The sequence below is a fragment of the Symphalangus syndactylus genome, chromosome 2, assembly GCF_028878055.3.
Source record: "Symphalangus syndactylus isolate Jambi chromosome 2, NHGRI_mSymSyn1-v2.1_pri, whole genome shotgun sequence".
NCBI classification, from domain to species: domain Eukaryota; kingdom Metazoa; phylum Chordata; class Mammalia; order Primates; family Hylobatidae; genus Symphalangus; species Symphalangus syndactylus.
In genome coordinates, this window is record NC_072424.2 from 42,912,955 (window position 1) to 42,921,326 (window position 8,372).

General features: G+C 41.1%; 1 pseudogene; it reads left to right on the top strand.

Moving 5' to 3' along the window:
• The first annotated feature begins 1,145 nt into the window (after positions 1-1,145).
• On the top strand, positions 1,146-3,256 carry LOC129462031 (tigger transposable element-derived protein 1-like; annotated as a pseudogene).
• Positions 3,257-8,372: the final 5,116 nt, after the last annotated feature.

An 8,372-nucleotide genomic window follows, 5' to 3' on the forward strand; every position in this document is an offset into this window, starting at 1 on the left:
AGGAAAAGGCCTAGGCTTCTCCAGACGGGGTTACCCTTATTTGGGAACATTGCCAGAGAACTTAAAGTAGCTCTGAGACACAGAAAAGCTGGTGTTAAGCAAAACTTACTACACTAACCAACTGTTAAGTGCCCCAGAATTGAATTAATACTTGCCAAGCAATCAAGACTCCAAACAGCATAAATCTCTGTCTTCTACTTCTGGACCTTGCTGGTCCTAAGAGTCAGTGGAAAGTTTTGAAGAACACATGGCCCTTAGACTGATGCCGATGACCTTATCAGCATGGCCCACACACCCAGCTTTTGAGGACAATAATATCCCACAATACCAGAACAGTCTATAGCAGGAAGCTCCTATGTTGCTGTTAATGTCTCCGCCTTTGCAGAGATCAGCCAGGGGTGACAAATCTTTGAGGTAATGCCAAAATCAGGCCTCCTGTTCTCCTTTACATCAGGCCCTTCATCCTCTGGGGGCCAGCAAAGTCTGAAGAAATAGGAAAACAGAAAAAGATAATAGTAATAGCAATTTTCACACTGTTGAGATCATTACTTAACCTAAGATGATTCTCTCAGCTCATCCTTCAGGGTCTGGCTCAAACCTTAAATCTTTCAAGTCTTCCAGCTAACCCTCTCTCCTCCAAATTCTAAGAGCCTTTCATAAGTGCCAAGCAACCTGGGAACTGCTTAATGCCTCACGCTGCTGATTTTTCATATTTTATGTTTCTTACAGGCATACTCCACTTGCTTGTGCTTGGCTTTATTGTGTTTCACAGACATTGCGGTTTTTACAAAATGAAAGTTTGTAGCAACCCTGCATTGAACAAGTCTATCAGTGCCATTATTGCAGTATCATGTGCTCACTTCATGTCTCTGTATCACATCTTGGTAATTCTTGCAATATTTAAAATTTTTCATTATTATTATACTTCTTATGATGATCTGGGATCAGCGATGTTTGATATTAAAATTGTAACTGTTTTGGGGCACCAAGAACCATGCCCATATAAGATGATGAACTTAATTGATAACTACTGTTTGTGGTCTGATTGTTCTACTCACTGTCTGTCCCACTATCTCCCCCTCTCCTTGGCTTCCCTAGTCCTTGAGAAACAATATATTGAAATTAGGCCAATTAATAACCTTACAATGGCCTCTAAGTATTCAAGTAAAAGGAAAAGTCACACATCTCTCACTGGAAATCAAAAGCTAGAAATGATTAAGCTTAGCAAGGAAGGCAAGTCGAAAGCTGAGACAGGCTAAAAGCTAAGCTGCTTGCAGAAAACAGCCAAGTTATGAATGCAAAGAAAAAGTTCTTTTAAAAAAGTAAACACACTACTCCAGTGAACACACAAATGATAAGAAAGAGAAACAGCCTTATTACTGATATGGAGAATGTCTGAGAGGTCTGGATAGAAGATCAAACCAGCCACAACATTCCCTTGAGCCAAAACCTAATCCAGAGCAAGACCTTAACTCTCTTCAGTTCTATGAAGGCTGAGAGAGGTGAGGAAGCTGCAGAAGAAAAGTCGGAAGCCAGGAGAGGTTGGTTCATGAGGTTTAAGAAAATAAGCCACCTCTGTAATGTAAAAGCACAAAGTGAAGCAGCAAGTGCTGATGGAGAAGCTGCAGCGAGGTATCCAGAAGAGCATGCTAAGATCATTGATGAAAGTGGCTACACAAAACAACAGATTTTCAGTGTAGATAAAATAGCCTTCTTTTGGAAGAAGATGCCATCTTGGATGCCACATTAGGCCCTTCATCCTCTGGGGGCCAGTAGAGTTTTTCATAGCTAGAGAGGAGAAGTCAATACTTGGCTTCAAATCTTCAAAGGAGAGGATGACTCTCTTGTTAGGGCCTAATGAAGCTGGTGACTTTAAGTTAAAGCCATTGTTAAATGGCCATTCTGAAAATCCTGGAGCCTTTAAGAATTACATTAAATGGGCTGGGCGCAGTGGCTCATGCCTGTAATCCCAGCACTTTGGGGGGCCAAGGCAGGCAGATCACCTGAGGTTAGGAGTTCGAGACCAGCCTGGCCAACATGGAAAAAACCCCATCTCTAAAAATGCAAAAAAATTAGGAGGGCTTGGTGGCGCATGCCTGTAGTCCCTGCTATTTGGGAGGCCGAGGCACGAGAATCACTTGAACCCAAAAGGTGGAGGTAGCAGTGAGCCAAGATCATGCCACTGCACTCTAGCCTGGGTGACAAAGAGACTCTGTCTCAAAAAAAAAAAAAAAGGATTATTTTAAAGCTACTCTGCCTGTGCTCTATAACTGGAACAAAAAAGCCTGGATGACCGTAAATCTGTTTACAGCATGGTTTACTGAATATTTTAAGCTAACTGTTGATGGCTGCTGCTCAGAAAAAAATATTCCTTTCAAAATATTACTGTTCACTAACAATGCACTTGATCACCCAGCAGCACTGATGGATATGTACAAGAAGATGAATGTTATTTTTATGCATGATAACACAACATTCATTCTGCAGCCCACGGATCAAGAAGTAATTTCAAGTCTTATTACTTAAATACATTTCATAAGTCTGTAGCTACCATAGATAGTTCCTCTGTTGGATCTGGGCAAACTAAATCAAAAATTTTCTGGAAAGGATTCACCATTCTAGATACCATTAAGAACATTCGTGATTCATGGGAGGAGGTGAAAATATCAACATTAACAAGAATTTCGAAGAAGTCAATTCCAGCCCTTATAGATGACTTAGAGGGGTTCAAGACTTCAGTGAAGGAAGTAACTGCAGATGTGGTGGAAATAGCAAGAAAACTAGAATTAGAAGTGGAGTCTGAATATGTGACTGAGTTGCTACAATCTCATGATACAACTGCAGCAGATGAGGACTTGCTTCTTATGGATAAACAAAGAAACTGGTTTCTTGAGATGGAATCTATTCCTGGGGAAGATGCAGTCAACATCGTTGAAATGACAGCAAAGGATTTAAAATGTTACATAAACTTACTTGATATAGCAGCAGCAGGGCTTGAGAGGACTGACACCAATTTTGAAAGTCCTACTGTGGGTAAAATGCTATCAACAGCATCACATGCTACAGAGAAATCTGCCGTAAAAGGAAGAGACAATTGATGTGGCAAACTTCACTGTTGTTTTCTTTTAAGAAATTGACACAGCCACCCCAACCTTCAGCAACCACCATGCTGATCAGTCAGCAACCATTAACATAGAGGTAAAATCCTCCAACAGCAAAAAGATTACAACTCACAGAAGGTTTAGATGATCATTAGCATTTTTAACAATAAAGTATTTTTAATCAAGGTATATACATTGTACTTTTGCAAATAATGCTATTGCACACTTTATAGACTATAATATAATGTATAATATAATGTAAACATAATTTTTATATGCCCTGGGAAACCAAAATATTTGTGTAACTTGCTTTATTGTGGTGGTCTGGAACTGAACTTGCAATCTCTGAAGTATACCTGTTAATACAATCCAAAGTGTGATTTCAAATTCTTGAGTCTGAGTGCAAATTCTTTTTCTCTCCTCCTCATCTAAATCCTCCAATATCCCACAGCACCTAAACCAGAGTGTGCCTATGTGCTTAATAAATAGCTAATCTTCTTTGGCTATTGTGATCTCCCTCTAATTGCCATTTTAAAAAATGTAAATTAGATTTCTTTTCTCATCTTACCCTTCTGGCAAGCTACTCAAAATAGTCAGGAGATCATCATGATTATGTATAGCCTATTCATGGTGAGTCTTGGTTTGAGGTGAGAAGGAATAGGTCTTCTCCATCTCGCCAACAGGGTATGCATTTCTCTGACAAATTTTGCCTTTCTTGACCCTGACCACACACAACTCCTTGGCTCCCTGCTGACTGCCCACTACGACGAGCTTTGGTGCAGGAAAATGATGGGATCTAAGCCTCTGGACAGTGACTCCTGATCTGGCCAAGCAAGGGGCCTCCCTCACTTCAGTTTTGGCCCTACGTTTGCCTACTGCCATACTTCATTAATATCTGACAATTACCCCATCTTGGGAAAAGCTGGTTCATATTCTTATCTGAGCCCCTACCATCTAGAAATCAAGGCAGGCACAGGACATTACCAATCTAATCATCAGACTACCACGCACACATAGAGATTCCAGGGGCTAATGCAAAACAGTGTTTTCTCCCTGTGAGGCTGCTGAGCAGTCCATGTGCAATATATCCCTGCTGAGCATCATTCATGCAATCATTTATTCAATAAATATTTACTGGACACCTACCATGTGCCAGGGACTTTTCCGGAACATTGGGATTCTCTCCTGGTTTCCTTCATCTTCCCTCCCTTCCTTTCTCCCTACCCCAGAAGTCCCAGCCCTCAATTAATTTGTTCTACCAGGTTTTCCTCTTACAGAGTGGTGGTGGTGGTGGTGGTGGGATTCAGACGCTCCAGGTACCCCAGCATGATACATTTACAAGTCAAACATTTTTCCAGCTAATTTGGCCACCTATCATAGTTATAGATTTTCTGTTGTTCTATCATAAGGGTTTGAGAGGAATTCTGCAACAAAAGTGGCTGTTTTCTACAGCCATTGCAAGTTAGAGCAAAACTCAATTCCAAGTCTATTCAATTCAAATAAATACAAAACAAAATTCTTTAGAATGAATTTTAGGGCTGTGTAAATAATTTAAACATTGGGGAAAAGTTTTAATTTTTAGGCCGGGTGCAGCAGCTGAAGCCTGTAATCCCAGTACTTTGGGAGGCCGAAGCAGGTGGATCACCTGAGGTCAGGAGTTTGAGACCAGCCTGGACAACATGGTGAAACCTTGTCTCTACTAAAAATACAAAAAAATTAGCCAGGAGTGGTGGCAGATGCCCATAATCCCATCTACTCAGGAGGCTGAGGCAGAATAATTGCTCAAACCCAGGAGGCAGAGTTTGCAGTGAGCTGAGATCACACCACTGTACTCCAGCTTGGGGGACAGAGCAAGATTCCATCTCAAAAAAAAAAAAAAAAAAAAAAGTTTTAATTTTTTTTCTACTGTCAATTCTCCAGAGAGGTTTTTCCATTTCTAAATTAGGCACCCAATTAACTCTCACAGAGCACCTTCTATTCATTCTTCATAGCACTTATTCGATTTGCAAAGATTTACATATAACATCATTGCTTAATATCTTACTCCCCCACTAGACGAGCTCCACAATGGCAGGAACCATTTCTGTTTTGTCCTGCACTGAATAGTAGACTGTACACAGAGCTTGCACATAGTAGGAAAACAGTAAATACTTGTTGAAAGGACAAAGATTCACTTGCCTAGGCCCCATAAATCCTTCTTCATACTTCTAGCTCCACCACTTTATCTCAATATTGTAGAAAGTGGCTTAGTTCAACTTCAGTAGACTCAAGTGGAGGCTTTCACACACACACGAAAAAAATTACTTTTGGTAAATATATAGAATATATGTAGAAAGTTTTATATTATAGCATTGTTTTTAGTGTCAAAAGGCAAAACAAAGCTGAGAAACTACCTGGAGTAATTGACTAAATTATACTGATGAAGGGGGCAAGAGCTGAAGTTTATATTTTTGCACCTATCAGTCATTAGTTAAGGGTTGGGGGGTGGAAGCATAAATTTGTAGGCACTTGTGGCCCCTGGTGTGCATAAATGAAGCACATTCCAGCAACCTGAGGGTCATTTGCTCATAAAGTGATGCAGGGCTGGGCTGTTGGGAGGATAACTACACCAGGAGTTGGAGTGCACAGAAATAGTGAAGAGATCTCGGGGGTGTGCGTGCAACCATCACTGCTACATTTTAACAAAAACCTATATATGCATATCATGCAAGAGCATGAAAAAAGATGGACAAGAATCTTCCTCTGAGGGAGGAACAGAAGAGAAAATGGCTGGAGGGGTGGGAAAGGGGTTTATTAACTTTTTCTTTATGTACTTTCATATTATTTCTATTAAATATTAAACATTTTAATAAACATTTTAGGGGAAAAGGTTAGCTAGAAACTTTTAATAGATGTACCATTCCCAAGCAAAACTCCTCCTCAGCACACGAATTGGTCACACACATTGCTCAAAACTTTGAAAATTTTCTAGCCGGGCATGACGGCTCACATCTGTAATCCCAGCATTTGGGAGGCCGAGGCAGGTGGATCACTTGAGGCCAGGAGTTTTGAGAGCAGCCTGGGCAACATGGGGAAACCCCATCTTTACTAAAAATACAAAAATTAGCCTAGCATGGTGGCATGAGCCTGTAATCCCAGCTACTCTGGAGGCTGAGGCAGCAGAATTCCTTGAACCAGGGAGGCAGACGTTGCCGTGAGCTGAGATCATGCCACTGCACTCCCGTCTGGGCAACAGAGTGAGATTCTGTCTCAAAAAAAAAAAAAACTTTGAAAACGTTCTAATATAGCCCAAAGTATGTAACAACCCCTATTGTTTTAAAATTCATTGTTCAGCTAAAACAGGCAATCTTCCATATTAAAAAATAAAGTCAGCTGGGGGCAGTGGCTCATGCCTGTAATCCCAACCCTTTGGGAGGCCAAGGTGGGTGGATCACCTGAGGTCAGGAGTTACAGACCAGCCTGGACAACATGGTGAAACCCTGTCTCTACTAAAGATATAAAAAATTAGCCGAGCATGGTGGTGCGCACCTGTAATCCCAGCTACTCGGGAGGCTGAGGCAGGAGAATCGTTTGAACCCAGGATGTGGAGGTTGCAGTGAGCCGAGATCGCGCCATTGCACTCCAGCCTGGGCAACAGGGTGAGACTCCATCGCAAATAAATAAATAAATAAATAAATAAATAAATAAAGTTTAGTTTTTGCTGAATTGTATTAAATATTTAAAAGGTTTTAAAAGCCAATTGGAGGTCTAGAATTAAATTAAAATTTACCTGCATCAAGTACTGTTACAAATAACTTATCTGCATTGGTGATCAGATTAAATGATATCTTCTATGAAATACTAAACATACTTGTGCACAGTGACAAACACAGCATAACTTGAGATTCTCTGGAAACAAATAGATTTCTTTGGACTTTGACTGAAAGACACATCTTGAATTCCAAACATTAAAAATCTATTTTTGTCAGGCATGGTGGCTCATGTCTATAATCCTGGTTGAGGCGGGAGAATCACCTGAGGTCAGGAGTTCGAGACCAGCCTGGCCAACACGGTGAAACCCCGTCTCTACTAAAAATACAAAATAGGCCGGGTGTGGTGGCACATGCCTGTAGTCCCAGTTACTCAGGAGGCTGAGACAGGAGAATTGCTTACCCTGGAGGTGGAGGCTGCAGTGAGCCAAGATTGTGCCACTGCACTCCAGCCTGGGCAAGACAGAGCAAGACTCTATCTAAAAAAAAAAAAAAAAAAAAAAAAATCTATTTTCATCAAGTGCTTTGGAATCCAGGAAACACAGACTCAATGTAGAAAATGCCTGTAACCCTACCCATCCAACTATAATTTCTTCCAGGAAAAACAGAAATTTCAGAGATCTGTCCTCTGAAGCCTGCAGAATGACAAAGGAGTCTGTGAGATGGAGAACTAGAGGAGCGAAGGAATCTTTACCCTGTGTGCCATGATGCCTTGACACTGACACCAAACAATGTTGTGTCTGTCTCTATAATCCAGAGGATGGGCAATATGGATTTTGTGACATAAAAATCAGTGTGACATATGACTACCGTAAAAGAAGGAATTAACAGACTAAGTATTCTCTTAATACTTGACTGATAAAGGTTTACTACATGTACAGTTACTTGTTACTGTACTTTATGTTATGAAATCGGAGCAAATAAGAAAAGAATCCAAGAGAAAATCATTCCTTCCCCCTTCTCCATTTAACTGTTCTTTCCTCTGCCTAGCTGGAAGAAGCTCTGTGGAGAAGAGCCTGCAATGTTCCCAAATTGCAAATAACATGTCATGATTTATTATAGCTACATTCCATTGCTTAGCCTCCCCTAGAGCCCTTGCCATATTCTGCCCTTTTTGTCCCTGTTTTTTATGCATGGAGCAAGTTCCATCTTAATCCACCACATGTAGGTGTCCAAAAAATTCTGCTCTTTATTTTCTTTCTATCAGCTTAAATTCATCTCAAGTCTCTGGCTCTCTGAGCTGGCAAGAAATTCAATCTGTCATTACTGCAGTCCTCTTACCTCCTTGGCTCACACCAGAATCTGGGGAAAGTCCATCTGTAGAAACTGGGAGAAGGGTTTCTAATCTCACACCTACCTTGATCCCACCTGATATTCTCACTGCCCAACCTTTCTGTCCCAATGCTAAGTAGGAAAGGAGGAGTGTGGTGAGGGGGCTTTGCCTCAGCTGGACACCCTGGTGCTTGGAGTGGAGCATCTCTGAGACACCATGCAGCTGTCCTTTCTGACATATTACCCAGCA